Source organism: Aquarana catesbeiana, linkage group LG03, assembly GCF_042186555.1.
Source record: "Aquarana catesbeiana isolate 2022-GZ linkage group LG03, ASM4218655v1, whole genome shotgun sequence".
Lineage (NCBI taxonomy): Eukaryota > Metazoa > Chordata > Amphibia > Anura > Ranidae > Aquarana > Aquarana catesbeiana.
Window position 1 is genome coordinate 163,710,054 of NC_133326.1, and position 17,975 is coordinate 163,728,028.

The following is a 17,975-nucleotide window of genomic DNA, read 5'->3' on the forward strand; positions in this document are numbered from 1 at the left end:
GGGAGATTCCAGTTAAGCCGTGCGACTCAGGCGCGTTTGTAACGCCATGACAAACTGATTCATGCTGTGATCCAGTTCATCCAATCTGGAAAAAATATTACCAACAAGTGGATTGACTGCATCTTCTGAATGCATGGCTTTTGCCTACTGTCAGAAACCATGAAATCAGGCCAAGATAGAAGTACAGTTAAGTCACACTTGTTTAAAAATACAAGTAAAAAGAACAAATGTACTCAAAACATAGCCAAAGTTCAGTAACCGGAACGAATAGTCAGCCATGCCAGAAGTTAGGGATCAATGTAGTGGAACAGCAAGCAGGATCTGGAGCCAGAAGGGATGTCAGCAAAGCAACTCTTGAACAGGATCGCAGGAAATAGTTTCTGTGATGTGACCAAGGTGAAGGCAGAGCTCCTCTGGACTGGATGGCTTAAGTAGGCAGTACTGATGAGCAGGATATCATCAACAGCTGAGTAACTGTGGAGAGATAGGAGCTGGCAATTAGCCAACAGCTGAGCGACTAGCTCAGAGAAGGAAGAGATGAGCCCAGCCCTGACAGGTAGTGATAGTTTCTTTTTTGACACTTAGAGAATCAGGAGCAGAAAGCAAGGTATGAAAAGCATCATTTGAAATAGTGGTATGTTTATTATCCTGTGTTTCTGAAGAAAAATTAGCTGGATAGTGAGATTAGATCATTTTCCAGACTGTTTGAAGACGGAGCCAAGCAATTTTGGTCAGGAACTCAATTGTTTTCATTGAAGGTAAAAGGAGTAAGGCCTAACATACCCAAACAGATACCATAGATGACTGCAAGATCTGAAGGTCCTGCATGACTACTAGACATGTGCATTCATTTTCGTCCGAATGCATTTTCGTCCGAATTTCAGGTATTTTCGTTACCGTTTTAACAAACGATAACGAAAGCGCAGATTCCGAAAAACGAAAGGTCCGACATAAACAAATGTTTTATTTTCATTTTCGTTGCGACAACAGTTTGATATAGATAGGAGATTCAACATGATGCTAACAATAACAATTTGTGTCTATCGAACCTGTGGTCGAATGTGCCTAACCTTAACTCTATAGTCTATCCACCATAGTAGTCCAAGATTATTCGAAAAGATTCGACATAGAGAGAAAAGATTCGACATAGAGGGAGAAGATTCGACATAGAGAGAAAAAATTCAACGTAGAGAGAAAAATTAAGTAAAATAAAAATAATAATGATGATGGTTATTGGCCAATTGTAACCAAAGAGGAGGGGCAGTAAAATAGCTAGAACCGCATGTACAGCCAACTTAATTTCACTTACGATTTGCTAGCAGAGAGAGACAGACACGCTGATTCATTTCAGAACAGTCAATCTTAGCTGGTCCGTTTGAATTCATTGTCACTTTGTCAGAGAACCTGAACTATTTCATTTGAGCATAAGCTAAGCACAGCAGCAGAACAGTAGTGAATCAAGCTACATCTGTGTTGTGAACTTGATAGATAGACTAGTGATACTAGTGTTGCTGCTAGTGTTGTGATAGCCTCAGAGGCTGCCCGTGTTGTGGTGGGGGGTGATTTATAGATTGAGATTCTATATACCCTATCTCCACTCTAGTCCATTTTCTGACTTGCAGTTGCTGTAAAGTTCAGAAATGTACCGTTCTAATGTAAAAGTGAAGGCTGGTAGAGGTAGTGGTCGTGGTCAGGGTCGCGGTGGACACCTTGCTAAAAAAAAGTGTCAAGGTCTCTGCTACTAGTGCCTCTGACACTTCTGCTGCCACCAACATGCTGTCCACAGCAGTGGGTGTCACCGCCAGTGCCACCAGCAAAGCTAGTTCCACCACCCCCAGTTCTTCTAATATTACTTTTCCTGCCAGACCACCAACATCTGCTACCACTTCCACTGCCAGTGCAGTGCCTCCTTCCACTTCTACAGGTGTCATGGCTGCATATTTTTATGGAATAGGCAAGAAACCTAGTAAAGTGGAGTTGCCTTTACAGTCACCACCACCAATCACACTACCAGTGCCACTGCCCAGCTCCCCAAAGAAGCAATTGAGGGAGACAGCAGCTGAGACAGAGTGTGAGACTTTTTCTTCATTGGCCCAAGAAGACGATTTAGAATGTGATGCTCCTCTTTCCCCAAACACTGCGGATGTTTTATACAATCTTAGCCCACAGGACTTACAGCTTGACCTGGAGAAAGTGCAAGAGGGATATTCTGTGAGGAGTAGGACAGGTAGCAGTCCACTTTTTTCATCTGCTGCTAACTCCCCTTCTCCCTCTGTTACTATGGAAGAATCCTGTGATGATGGTATCACTGACCTCCCAGTTCCCAGCACCCCTGCCATTAGCAGCACTAGTTCTAGTTCACCAAGTATAACTGTAGTGGCAACAGCTTCCACCACTGGCGTGCTACCTGCTGCAGCTATATCAGCCCTAAATAGATATCAACAGGGTCAAGGGGCTGCATCCCACCGAAGCAACGTTTGGAAATATTTTCAAACATTGGAAGGCGGTTCTTTGCCAAGTGTAAATTGTGTGGGAATGAAAGATATTAGAGTGCAGCGCTAGACCTACAAGCACAAATATAGAGTTGTATACACCTGTGAAAGAAGTAAAATATAGTGACAAGCATAAAAATGTATATGAGCAGTGACCTGCTGCCAATGGACAAAGTAATTTCTATATGAAATGTGACAAAAAACAAAAGTCCATAAGTGGTGAGGTAAGTGAAAGTCTTCTCCAAAGAAGAGGGGGATACCATATATCCTGGGGAGACTATGGACACTCGAATGGGGAAGGCGACCACAAATACCAAAGCACACAAATCTTCAAGAGGAAAAGATGGGTACTCTTACCAGATCCGTAGGACGCACCTGCCGTATAGCAGTGCGTCTATAAGGCATAAGAGGGTGGTTGTCCAGGATATCCAGCCGGATGAAGTCCTCCGGGTCTCAATCACCGATAAGGAATAGTTGTCTTGGGCAGGTCACTGGACCTCCGATACACACGATCTCCGGTTCCGGAACAAATTGGTCAGGAGAAAATACTTGTCAGTAGGCCCATGGAGGAAGAAAAAGGGAACTCCACATAGTGTAGATCAAAATGGGGTTTTTAATGTCCAAAAAAAACATACAATATAAAAGTGATCACGAACAGATAAAAGTATAAAAATGGCAATGTGGGAAGCTGAAAAAGCTGGCCCTACGTGTTTCGACTCCACAGTCATCAACAGGGGCATAAAAACAGCCTCCCCACATTGCACTTATATATAGACTGTACACAACTTACAATTCAACTAAACTCCACCCCTGTCATGGCGGGACTGGAAGTGGATATTCAATAGGAACACAACTATCAGTATTTAGTCTATATTTAATATGTAATAGTATCCTATATGTAAAATATCCTATATGTAAGAAAGACTCAAATAGTGACAAACCAAATGGAACACTGTGACTTTCGGAAAGCCATAAACATCAGCGCTCCCGCTCGACTTGTGTACCAAGCCGACATTGCGGCTTGCGTTCCAAGTCTCATAGGTGTATCCATGTGGTGGGGATGGCGGCTAGCAACCTATCAGCCGCTGGTGTCACATCTGCACGCATATCCAGAGCATGCGCTCCACGACTTTTGCATGCCCAAGAGAGCGGCCAGCCCCAAGGCAGGCGTCATCACGGCCGCTAACAAATACGGACCAATCGGCGGCTGGTAGTAAAACAACTCCCAGAAAGGGAGCTTGTGCTCCACACCTCATGACAGCAGAAGAGGCTGGGCAGTCGCAACACACCTCTCCAGCGATTGGCCATCTGCTCCAGAGCAGCCAAACCACACCCCCCCCAAGTCTAAAGACCCGTAGTCTGAGATACACGGCATCTGGAACTGTCACCTAAAGTATCCAAGGCAGAAATTATCACGGTCAAATAGCCATGAATCTGGGGTATTAAATACCATCCGGTCCCTATATCCAAGCAACGTAATACATGCCCAGACCTTCCAAAAGGAATGCAGGGCAATGCCACAATGCTAACTGGGAAGAATAGGGGCACAGAAAAGTAAACCTCCAGAAAAATAAAAGGTAATGAGTAGGGATGAGCCGAACACCCCCCGGTTCGGTTCGCACCAGAACCCGCGAACGGACCGAAAGTTCGCACGAACGTTAGAACCCCATTGACGTCTATGGGACTCGAACGTTCGAAATCAAAAGTGCTCATTTTAAAGGCTAATTTGCATGGTATTGTCCTAAAAAGGGTTTGGGGACCCGGGTCCTACCCCAGGGGACATGTATCAATGCAAAAAAAACTTTTAAAAACGGCCGTTTTTTCGGGAGCAGTGATTTTAATGATGCTTAAAGTAAAAAAAAAAAAGTGAAATATTCCTTTAAATATCGTACCTGGGGGGTGTCTATAGTATGCCTGTAAAGTGACGCGTGTTTCCCATGTTTAGAACAGTCCCTGCACCAAATGTCATTTTTAAAGGAAAAAATCTCATTTAAAACTGCTTGCGGGTTTAATGTCATGTCGGGTCATGGCAATATGGATGAAAATCAGTGAGACAAACGGCATGGGTACCCCCCAGTCCATTACCAGTCCCTTTGGGTCTTGTATGGATATTAAGGGGAACCCCGCACCCAAATTAAAATAAGGAAAGGTGTGGGGCCACCAGGCCCTATATACTCTGAACAGCAGTATACAGGCGGTGCAAACAAGACAGGGACTGTAGGTTTGTTGTTAAGTAGAATCTGTTTGTAATTTTGAACATTTTTAACGTGTTTAGCTCCAGCCAAAAAATCTTTTCTAAGCTTTTTGGAAAACATAGGGAAGGGTTATCACCCCTGTGACATTTGTTTTGCTGTCTTTCCTCCTCTTCAGAAGATTTCACCTCACTTTTTTGTCCCAATGAAAAATGTTTTTTGAAAATTTGGGTTTTTTTGTGGAACAAGGATTGGAAAGCATCAGTGGAAAGGAGAACTTGTTTTCCCATATTAACTCTTACAGGAGAGAATTTCCCTTCCTAGGGGTAGATTTCATCTCACTTCCTGTTGTCTCCTTCCGTTTGCAAGTAGGAGTCGTTTGTAAGTTAGATGTTTGAAAGTAGGGTCCTGCCCTATATACTCAGCAGAAATTTGGGCCTTAGGTGTTGCTGTGGCCACAACACTGTAAGCCCTCACAGGGCCCTGCTGTGAAATATTAGATCAAGAATTGTAATTACATGCCCCTGTTGAACAGGAGCTGAAAAATTAGGCCTTAGGCACTGGTGCTGGTGCCACAACACTGCAACCCCTCACAGACACTCTAGTTGGAACGCAGGAACGAGCCCTGCTGCAAATTATTGCTTCAAAAATTGTAATTACACGCCCCTGTTAGACAGGGGCAGAAAAATTGGGCCTTAGGCACTGGTGCTGGTGCCACAACACTGCAACCCCTCACAGACACTCTAGTTGGAACGCAGGAACGAGCCCTGCTGCAAATTATTGCTTCAAAAATTGTAATTACACGCCCCTGTTAGACAGGGGCAGAAAAATTGGGCCTTAGGCACTGGTGCTGGTGCCACAACACTGCAACCCCTCACAGACACTCTAGTTGGAACGCAGGAACGAGCCCTGCTGCAAAATATTGCATCAAAAATTGTAATTACACGCCCCTGTTAGACAGGGGCAGAAAAATTGGGCCTTAGGCACTGGTGCTGGTGCCACAACACTGCAACAAGCTATCAGCGTGATGATTGAGGAGGAAGAGGATAATTACTCAGGGATAGTCACTCAGCATCAGCATAGGCAGTCTTTGAAGGGATCTGAGATTTCAAAAAAAATTATTCGGTTACATCAGCATCAGGTGCTTGGTAGCTGGTGGTGATCCAAGACTCATTCATTTTTATGAAGGTCAGCCGATCGACCGAGTCGGTGGACAGACGCACCCTGTGATCGGTTACCACGCCTCCAGCAGCACTGAATGTGCGTTCCGAAAGAACGCTGGATGCAGGACAGGCCAGTAGCTCAATTGCATACTGTGCAAGCTCTGGCCAGTGATCCATCCTCAAGACCCAGTAACCCAGAGGATTTTCGGTGGGAAAGGTGTCCAAGTCTGATCTTGCCCCTAGGTATTCCTGCACCATGTAAAACAGACGCTGGCGATGGTTGCTGGAACCGATCATACCTTGGGGCTGCGGACCAAAAAATTGTCTGAACGCATCGGTCAGACGGCCACCTTCTCCACCGCTCCTTCTTTGACTGACCGAAGCCTCAGCAACACGTTGTCCAGAAACAGGAGTTTGTAACCTCCCAGTCTCTGGGAACGCGTTGCACAGACCTTTCTGCAAGGCCTCCCGAAGATGTTTCATCCTCTGCTCCCTCTGCGATGGCAAGATAAGGTCCGCAACCTTACCCTTGTAACGTGGATCAAGGAGGGTTGCCAGCCAGTATTGGTCCTTCTCCTTGATACCACGAATACGAGGATCCTTACGCAGGCTTTGCAGGATCAGGGAGGCCATGCAGCGTAGGTTTGCTGAGGCATTCGGTCCGGAGTCCTCTGGGTCACTAAGAACGACATGGTCCGCAGCCACCTCCTCCCAGCCACGTACAAGTCCATGTGTTTCTTGGGACTGATCCCTTAAAGACTGCTGCTGATGCTGAGTGCCAGGCTCCACCTCCATACTGACACAATCTTCCTCCTCCTCCTCTTCCTCCTCGTCCTCTTCCTGTGTGATCGGCGGGCACGCAGGAACACTGTCTGGATAAAGGGGGCCTTGAGAGCTAAGGAAGTCCTCCTCTTCCTGCCTCTGTTCTGCCTCAAGTGCCCTGTCCATTATTCCACGCAGCGTGTGCTCCAACAGGTGGACAAGGGGGACAGTGTCACTGATGCATGCACTGTCACTGCTCACCATCCTCGTGGCCTCCTCGAATGGTGACAGGACAGTGCATGCATCCCTGATCATGGCCCACTGGCGTGGGGAAAAAAAACCAAGCTCCCCTGACCCTGTCCTGGTGCCATAGTCGCACAGGTACTCATTTATGGCCCTCTGCTGCGTGTGCAGCCGCTGCAGCATGGCCAACGTTGAGTTCCACCTGGTGGGCATGTCACAGATTAGGCGGTTCTTGGGCAGGTTAAACTCCTTTTGGAGGTCCGTCAGCCGAGCACTGGCATTATATGACCGGCGGAAATGCACACAGACTTTCCTGGCCTGCCTCAGGACATCCTGTAAGCCCGGGTACCTGCCCAAGAACCGCTGCACCACCAAGTTAAGGACGTGAGCCAAACAGGGCACATGGGTCATTTGTCCCTGTCGGAGGGCAGAGAGGAGGTTGGTGCCATTGTCGCAAACCACCATTCCTGCCTTAAGTTGGCGTGGCGTCAACCACCTCTGAACCTGCCCCTGCAGAGCTGACAGAACCTCTGCCCCAGTGTGGCTCCTGTCCCCCAAGCACACCAGCTCAAGCACCGCATGGCATCTTTTGGCCTGCGTACTTGCGTAGCCCCTTGAACGCCTACGGAGCACCGCTGGTTCCGAGGAAGAGGCCATGGAGGAAGAAGAAGAGGAGGGGGTGGAGGAGAGAGGTGTGTCACAATCAGCATTTTGGAGGCGTGGTGGCGGAACAACCTCCAACACTACTGCACCTTGTCCTGCATCCTTCCCAGCTGCCAGCAGAGTCACCCAATGCGCCGTGAAACTTAGGTAACGTCCCTGTCCATGCCTGCTGGACCATGAGTCAGCGGTAATATGCACCTTACCGCTGACCGCCCTGTCCAGCGAGGCATGGACATTGCCTTCCACATGCCGGTAGAGAGCCGGAATCGCCTTCCGTGAGAAAAAGTGGCGTTTGGGTACCTGCCACTGAGGAACCGCACATTCCACAAACTCACGGAAGGGGGCAGAGTCTACCAACTGAAAAGGCAGCAGTTGAAGTGCTAGCAATTTTGCCAAGCTAGCATTCAACCGCTGGGCATGTGGATGGCTGGGAGCAAACTTCTTTCGGCGGTGCAGCAGCTGGGGCAGGGAAATTTGCCTGGTACAATCTGACGTCGGTGTACCAAAAGCAGATTGCCCACAAGTACTTGGCTGTGACACACCTAATTCTACACCTTCATTCCTCTCACTGCAGGTCTCAGAGAGGACTGAAGGTCTAGTGGGGTTGGAAATCTCAGCTGATGAGGAGCAAGGAGAGATCCTCTTTGTTCTTTGGTGTGGGTCTTTTAGATACGCTTGCCAACGAACTGCATGGCAGGTCAACATATGTCTGGTCAAGCATGTGGTACCCAAGCGGGAGATATTTTGGCCACGCGAGATACGCTTGAGACATATGTTGCAAATAGCAGCGGTGCGATCTGATGCACTCGTCTCAAAAAAGGCCCACACCAAAGAACTTTTTGAATAACGCGCAGAGACTGCAGCGCCCTGCACATGTGGAGCTTTGGGGTGTGATGCAGTCAATGTGCTGCCCTTAGGCTGGCCCCTGGAGGGCATCCTGCCTCGTTGGTGATGTGCTGCCGCCTCCTCCTCCTCCTCCTCCTCCTCCTCCTCCTCCTCCTCCTCCTCCTCTCTCCTATCAGGCACCCACGTTGAGTCAGTGACCTCATCATCCCCTCCCTCCTCATCACTGGAGCAAACCTGGCAGTATGCTGCAGCAGGGGGAGCATGACTGCCAGATTGCTGTCCTTCTTGGGCACCCCCTCTGTCCGCGCTCATGTTACTGCCTTCATCGAGCTCAGTATCGTCATCAGAGCCTTCCAAACGCTGGGCATCCTCCTGGAGCATGTACCCAACACTGTGGTCAAACAGTTCGAGGGAATCCTTATGAGGACATGGTGGAGCTAGGGAAGGAGTCACTGATGACATTGAGCTGAGGGAAGAGGCCGCTGCTTTGCCAGACAAAGCACCCTGGGCATGGGTGAGAGAGGATGAGGAGGATGAGGACGGCTTGGTCATCCACTCGACCAAGTCTTCCGCATGTTGCGGCTCAACATGGCCAGCTGCCGAAAAAAAGGCCAAGCGTGTCCCATGGCCACGTGCTGATGAGGATGCACCGTCTCCACGACCAGCACTAGACACAGAGCCTGCTTGCCCTCTCTTATTGGCTTGTGACTGTCTGCCTCTCCTTCTTGGCCTTCCAGACATACTAATGGCCTGTAGCTGCACTAAGCTGGGATAGAACACCTGTAATTTTCTTCAAGTAGCTTTATATACTGTAACCAGACAAGCCTGCCTGTCAGTAGGAAGATAAGAGGAACGGATCTAGCTGAACACTGTGAGCAGGACGCACTGTACTAAATGTAAATAGTCTAGCTGCCTGACCGTGGTACTAATAGGATCAAATAGAACACCTGTAATTTTCTTCAGGTAGCTTTATATACTGTAACCAGACAAGCCTGCCTGTCATTAGGAAGATAACAGGAACGGATCTAGCTGTACACTGTGAGCAGGACGCACTGTACTAAATGTAAATAGTCTAGCTGCCTGACCGTGGTACTAATAGGATCAAATAGAACACCTGTAATTTTCTTCAGGTAGCTTTATATACTGTAACCAGACAAGCCTGCCTGTCAGTAGGAAGATAACAGGAACGGATCTAGCTGTACACTGTGAGCAGGACGCACTGTACTAAATGTAAATAGTCTAGCTGCCTGACCGTGGTACTAATAGGATCAAATAGAACACCTGTAATTTTCTTCAGGTAGCTTTATATACTGTAACCAGACAAGCCTGCCTGTCAGTAGGAAGATAACAGGAACGGATCTAGCTGTACACTGTGAGCAGGACGCACTGTACTAAATGTAAATAGTCTAGCTGCCTGACCGTGGTACTAATAGGATCAAATAGAACACCTGTAATTTTCTTCAGGTAGCTTTATATACTGTAACCAGACAAGCCTGCCTGTCAGTAGGAAGATAACAGGAACGGATCTAGCTGAACACTGTGAGCAGGACGCACTGTACTAAATGTAAATAGTCTAGCTGCCTGACCGTGGTACTAATAGGATCAAATAGAACACCTGTAATTTTCTTCAGGTAGCTTTATATACTGTAACCAGACAAGCCTGCCGGTCAGTAGGAATTTAACAGGAACGGATCTAGCTGAACACTGTGAGCAGGACGCACTGCATTAAATGTAAATAGTCTAGATAGAAGATAACAGGAACAGATCTAGCTAAACTGAATACAGTGTATATATATATATGCAACACCTGGGATGCATATATATACACAATACACTGTAAGTGCAGCTAACTGACTGACTGTTCTGCCTAATCTATCTAACTCAAATCAAATGACACTGTCTCTCTCTCTCTCTATCTCTCAGCACACCGGAACACACACTACACAGGGCCGCCGTGCAGGCGGCCTTATATAGTGTGGGGTGTGTACTAAATCCCCTGAGCCATAATTGGCCAAAGCCACCCTGGCTTTGGCCAATTACAGCTCTCTCTACTGACAGCGCTGTGATTGGCCAAGCATGCGGGTCATAGTGCATGCTTGGCCAATCATCAGCCAGCAATGCACTGCGATGCCGCAGTGAATTATGGGCCGTGACGCGCCACACGAATTTAGCGCGAACGGCCCATAACGTTCGCAATTCGGCGAACGATCGAACAGCCGATGTTCGAGTCGAACATGGGTTCGACTCGAACACGAAGCTCATCCCTAGTAATGAGAATTGCTTGGCCCAAAATAATCATACTGACGCTAAAACAGGTGCTAGAGGTAACTAATACGTGAACTCCCACAGACAACCACCAACCTATGAGCAGAAACACAGGAGATATCCTAGTAACAACCTCAAGCTACCGATGTCGCACCTATGCGACCCGGAAAAGTAATACGTGCCCAAGCCTCGTCAACGGGTGCTGGGCAACGCCACAATGCCGGCCTGAATATGGAAGGGGCGCAAAGGAAGGGACACATATGGAAATGGTAAAAAATAAAAAATGAAAAAATATCTGACCATGGAAGCTCAACTAGAGGCACTAAATGTTTCAAGTGTATAACCCTCATAGGTAACCATCAGGCATGAAGAGGGTATGTAAAGTAATAATAATAAACTCCCCACGGATTAAAACACTCCAGACAATAATTAATAATCAAAACCCCCGAACCAGGTTTATAATACCCTCACTCCAAGATGAATTAGGAACAGAGGTGTGCCACGGCTAGAAAGAGGGGGTGTGTCTCACGCACGGCTGATGAAACAATTAATGTCCCATTCAACATTCATGCCGTATGGTGAGTAACACCTCAACTCATAGATCCAACAAGTTTCGAGCCGCAACACACCCCTCAAACGGGACTCTCCCCTTCAGTGGGGGACAAATTTGTCAATGATCAAAAAGGAAGTACCCGTAGGGTCCTTATTGTGGCATTCCAAATAGTGCCGAGGCACACTATGCTTAATACAACCCTTTTTGATTTTTGCAATGTGTTCATTGACCCTGGTGGAGAAAGCCCTAGTGGTGCGCCCGACATATTGTCTCTTGCAAGGGCAAGTAATGAGGTACACAACATGTCGGGTAGCGCACGTGGTAAAGTGCTTCATCCCATAGTCCCTAGAGGTAACCGTGGAATAAAAGGACACAGTTTTACGTCTCCCACATGTATTGTGTAAACATGCATTACATTTTCTGCAAGGGAAATATCCCTTGCAGTTTTGGAAAAAAGAGACTGACCGAGGTGGATCAACAATATTGGGAGCGATTTCGCCACGGACAGAGCGTGCGCCACTAAAAATAACACCAGCCCGGTTGGGCAGAACCGGACCCAATACACGGTCACTCTTCAACACCCTCCAATGCCTGTTTATGATTTTCTTAATTTCTTTGTGCTGTACAGAAAATGAGGTGAAGAAAGACCTTTTGAATTGGTTATCTTCATGTACTTTGGGGCGATCCACCAAGAGCAAATTCCTCTCCACTGTGCTAACCTCCCCAATGGTAGTATCCAGGACCGAGGGTCTGTACCCTTTCTCCACAAACCTCTCCTTGAGGATCTGGGCCTGGGAATGGAAGTCTGCGATGTTAGTGCAGTTTCGTTGCAAACGGAGAAACTGTCCCTTAGGGACCGATCTGAGCCAAATGTTGATGGTGGCAGCTGTCTACCGGGATATACCCGTTGCGGTCCGTAGGTTTAAAAAACATTTTAAGGACCAGTTGTCGATTGACTACGGAGACTTCTAAGTCCAAAAAGTGAATAGTCTCGGGACTTGCCTCAAAACTAAGTGAGATGTTTCTATCATTAGTATTCAAAAACTCCATATACTCCTCCAGAGAACTGAGGTCACCTTTCCAAAGAAGGAGGATGTCGTCTATATACCTAGCCCACAGAACCAACTCAGGTGGTCTGTGGGCATAGACGACATCCTCCTCCCAAAGGGCCATGGAAAGGTTGGCCAAACTAGGGGCATATTTGGCCCCCATGGCCACGCCCTTAATCTGGGAGTAATAAGTTCCATGGAACCAGAAGTAATTATGTTCTGTAGCAAACCTCAGAGGTTCCATGACATAATTACGGTGGATAAGGGGTAAACCTGAGTTTCTAGACAGAAACAATTCAACTGCAGCTAAACCTTGGTCCAATGGGATAGATGTATAAAGGGCAGATACATCTGCCGTAGCAAGCAAGAGGCCGTCCCGGTATTCTACTCCTTCTAATAGATTGATCGCAGCTCTGGTGTCCTTCAAATAGGAGGGCATTAGCTTAACCAGGGGTTGTAGGTAGAAGTCAATGTACCTTCTGATACATGAGGTGACCGAATCGATCCCACTCACGATCGGACGGCCAGGAGGTTTAGTGGGGTTCTTGTGGACCTTCGGAAGGTAATATATCACCGGTATTCGGGGGGCTACAGGTACAAGAAACTTTCTCTCTTTCAGATTAAGGATTTTAAGAGAGAAGCCCTCATTAATAAGGGCCGAGAGAGCTCGTTTATATTCCCTCGTAGGGTCATTGGGAAGGATATTGTATGTAGTTCGATCACTGAGTAATCTATTCATTTCTGCGGTATAGTCCTCCTTATCCAGGACAACTATACCACCACCTTTATCGGCTGGGCGAATGACAAGGTTGTTTCTGTCACAAAGAGCGTCAATGCCAGCTATGATAGCTGGGTCCTGATGCATTCACTTAACAGAAATATTCTCAAGATCGTGTAGAACCAAATCTTTAAAAACATTGATGGAATGGGAAGTATTATTCGGGGGGGCGTTGGAGCATTGTGGCGTTGCCCTGCATTCCTTTTGGAAGGTCTGGGCATGTATTGTTTGGATATAGGGACCGGATGGTATTTAATACCCCAGATTCACAGCTATTTGACCGTGATAATTTCTGCCTTGGATACTTTAGGTGACAGTTCCAGATGCCGTGTATCTCGGACTACGGGTCTTTAGACTTGGGGGGGCGTGGTTTGGCTGCTCTGGAGCAGACGGCCAATCGCTGGGGAGGTGTGTTGTGACTGCCCAGCCTCCTCTACTGTGGTGAGGTGTGGAGCGCAAGCTCCCTTTCTTGGAGTTGTTTTACTACCAGCCGCCGATTGGTCCATATTTGTTAGCGGCTGTGATGACGCCTGCCTTGGGGCTGGCCGCTCTCTTGGGCGCATGCTGCGGATGTGACACCAGCGGCTAATAGGTTGCTAGTCGCCATCCCCTCCACATGGATACACCTATGAGGCTTGGAACGCAAGCCGCAATGTCGGCTTGGTACGCAAGTCGAGCGGGAGCGCTGATGTTTATGGCTTTCCAAAAGTCACAGTGTTCCATTTGGCTTGTCACTATTTGGGTCTTTCTTACATATAGGATATTTTACATATAGGATACTATTACATAATAAATATGGACTAAATACTGATAGTTGTGTTCCTATTGAATATCCACTTCTGGTCCCGCCATGACAGGGGCGGAGTTTAGTTGAATTGTAAGTTGTATACAGTCTATATATAAGTGCAATGTGGGGAGGCTGTTTTTATGCCCCTATTGATGACTGTAGAGTGGAAAAGCGTAGGGCCAGCTTTTTCAGCTTCCCACATTGCCATTTTTATACTTTTATCTGTTCGTGATCACTTTTATATTGTATGTTTTTTTTTTTTTTTTGGACATTAAAAACCCCACTATGATCTACACTATGTGGAGTTCCCTTTTTCTTCCTCCATGGGCCTACTGACAAGTATTTTCTCCTGACCAATTTGTTCAGGGACCGGAGATCGTGTGTACCGGAGGTCCAGTGACCTGCCCAAGATAACTATTCCTCATCGGTGATTGAGAACCGGAGGACGTTATCCGGCTGGATATCCTGGACAACCACCCTCTTATGCCTTATAGACGCACTGCTATACGGCAGGTGCGTCCTACGGATCTGGTAAGAGTACCCATCTTTTCCTCTTGAAGATTTGTGTGCTTTGGTATTTGTGGTCGCCTTCCCCATTCGAGTGTCCATAGTCTCCCCAGGATATATGGTATCCCCCTCTTCTTTGGAGAAGACTTTCACTTACCTCACCACTTATGGACTTTTGTTTTTTGTCACATTTCATATAGACATTACTTTGTCCATTGGCAGCAGGTCACTGCTCATATACATTTTTATGCTTGTCACTATATTTTACTTCTTTCACAGGTGTATACAACTCTATATTTGTGCTTGTAGGTCTAGCGCTGCAGTGTAATATCTTTCATTTTGTGTAAACTTGGTTTGTTGTGTGCTAGCAGCTGTAGTTTTTTAGTTTCACTGGATAGCGCAGCATTTTCTTTATAGTTTGTTTGTCATAAATTGTGTGGGAAGCAAGTAAGTAGGGGTAAAAAGTTAAGTCATTTAACCAATGCTGGTATGAACCTACACCTTAAAAATTACCACCAGGCTACTTTACTGCGGGCAGAGGCAGAAAAAGAAGATGGTAGCGCAGGAAGCAGCATAACGGACTCTGACTGTACTGGTGGTACCTCCTCAAGCACACCACTTACTCAGAGCACGGGAGGCAATAGAGAGGGTTCAATTAATACAACCCGTCCACGTGCAGTAGTTCCACTGCAGAGTCAGACCCAATCAGGCTCCTCATCCTCCCAAGGACATCATCAGCCTACCCTCGATAGTTTTGTTGGCTTTAGTTCCAAGGGCATATCAAAACAGCAGGCCAACAAGATCACCCACCTCATTGGCCAATTCATTGCTGTTGGAGGAGTCTCTTTTTGCATGATTGAAGGGGAGCCATTTAAACAGCTCATGCATGCCCTTGCTCCACGATACGTTGTTCCTGCATGAACAACTTTCAGCAGAAAGATTATTCTAGCATTATACCACTCGTGCGTTGGATTATTGAAGGAAAAAATGGCAAAAGCCGAGGGTCAGACAATTCATTTGACAACTGATTTGTGGACAGCTCCCAGCGGTCAACACGCTTTCCTGTCTTTGACTGCACACTGGTGGCAGGCCACTGTGCCTGTTGGTGGTCGCACTGGTATAAGAGTTCAAACTCCATCAGGAAGCAGGTCTGCAGCGCAAGACCAGCAGGGTTATCAAGCTTTCCTGCTCCACACAGAAGTCCGTGATGACCAACACAGCTCTGCCAACATATTGTAGGCAGTTAGATCAATGTTGGCCAATTGGTTTGGAGAGCGGGCAGTCACCAATGTCTCTGTTGGGTTCATTGTGACAGACGGAGGTTCAAACATGGTTAAAGCTCTCCAAGAGGGATCTTTTGTTGGTGTGCGCTGTTCTGCACACATACTGCATTTAGTGGTCAAGGGTGCAATCCCAGTGGAGAAAAACAACAAGATTGCTCAAATCTTGGACCTTTGCAGAAAGATTGCAGGGCATTTCCACCGCAGTGTAGGGGCTAGTCAACTGTTGAGGGAGGAGCAAGAACAATCAGGGCTCCCCATACATCACCTGAAACAAGATGTCAGCACCCAGTGGAACTATACCCTGGAACTGTTGGAACGCATTTTGGAGCAAAAGACAGCCATCCACAATCTATCATCCCGCCACAGCATCGGGATTGATTCCACACTGGGACGTGATGACTGGTGTATAATTGGGCAGCTTGTTTATGTCATAAAACCCTTTCGGAATGTGACGGAAAACTTGAGTCAGAGCAATGCCAGCCTAGGACAGGTCATACCCCTGTTTACCTATCTCATAGATAAGATGAGATCGTTCCTAAAAAACAGTGAGCCTGTTTGTGGCAGCCCACTTCATGCCGATGTAGCGTCTTTCATCAGAAAGCTACAAGCTAACTTAAAAGATCGGCTAAATGACTGTGTCCACAAAAGCCCTGAACTCATGCTGGCTTCCCTGTGTGATCCCAGGATCAAAGGTAAACTGGCACTCAGAGACAACAGCCTCTCCTACTGGAAAGAAAAATTGATTGAAAGGGTCTGGAATTTGCAGCAACAGAGATGTACGACGGATGAGGCCGGTTTGGAAGATTCACCTGCCATGTCTGCTATTCCAAGGCCTGGCACCATCACTCAAAAACAACAGAGTGGAGCATGTGCATGTTGGGTAGAGGCACTTGACAATCTGGTGGATGCAGGTCAAGCAGCAGGTAATCGAGAGGAGAGCAGTGCCTCTGAAATGGTCAGGGCCTACCTATATGAAGAACCTTTGCTTCCTACAGAGGACCCTTTGACCTATTGGAATGGTAAGAAAAGTTTGTGGCCTGGTCTTTGCCTGGTTGCCCAGCAACTACTATCCTGTCCTCCAACCACTGTGCAAAGTGAGAGAGTTTTCTCTATTACTGGGAATATCCTTAATCCACACCGTTCACAACTAACACCCCATTTGATGGAACAAATAACTTTCCTCAAATTTAACCTCCCCAAGCTGGGTTACCCTACCCTTAACTTGTGAGACCTGAATCATTGTTACCATGTGAAGATAGATGGGACTAGAGTGACTTGAGTGTGCGTGATTGCATGAATGAATGTTGCGTGAATGGACAGTGAAGATAGATGGGACTCAGAGGAACCATCCAAATGTTGAGGAAAATCATTTTTTTTATTTTCTTACCACTTGACACAATAGCAGTTGTCTACTTGACTTTGGTGTGACCCCAAGATTTAAATAGAATTATATTGTTTTAAGCAATTCAAATTTTTCCCTTTATTCCTTCCATCACCCTTTTTTGTAATGAATGTTGTGTAGAGTGACTAGAGTGTGCATGATTGCATGAATGAATGTTGTGTTAATGGACAGTAGCAAGGGTTGAAGCCTTGACGTGGCGCTACTGCTCACGTGTTGCTGTCTTTGTAAATACAAATAGCAACATGTGCTAATTTAACCATTTTTGTTTGATGGTCTGGAAATAAGAGACAATGATTAAAGATGACCTCAACAGCATTACAGTTCCTCTTGATGGAGAGACTGTCAACTCAAGGATCAGAATATGCTACCAACACAACATAGCACAAAGAAGCATACAGTTGGAAACGTGATTCTATGCAAGATAGATTAGTTGGTCACTGCAGAGCTGCATCCAGATGCCCAGGACCCCTCCCATTTACCATCTCTGACCCTGGGGACACCAGGGCCCTCTCTGATCCTCCACCTGCTTCATGACCATCTGCAATTGTCCAAAGTCACCAGTGTGAGTGAGTAATCTACCCTGCTGCCATGTTACTCAAGCCCTGGAAATGATGACTGCCTGTCAGGTCCCCTTGAGGCTAGGTGACAGATGCACTCTGTAGGAATCAGAAGTGCACCGCTAGGTAGTGGACCCTAGGACTGACTGCTGTGGATTAAACCCTGGGAGGTTCAGGAAGCAGGTCTACTGGATCACTAACACAGATCCCACTGGGAGCTAGAGCATAAATTCCCCAGGGCGCGGAGTCTAAGAGCCAGCAGGTGTTCACCAGAGCCTCTAGTGGTGAGGATGGACTGCGCTGCAGTCTGGCTCCAGGTCGCGGCCTTCAGGGTCTCACAGCTCTTGCTCACGGTATACTACAAGAGAAGAGGAAAGAGGCAGCAGGCTGGAACAACAAGCAAGTAAGGGATAAGCCAATGTCGGGGCCACAA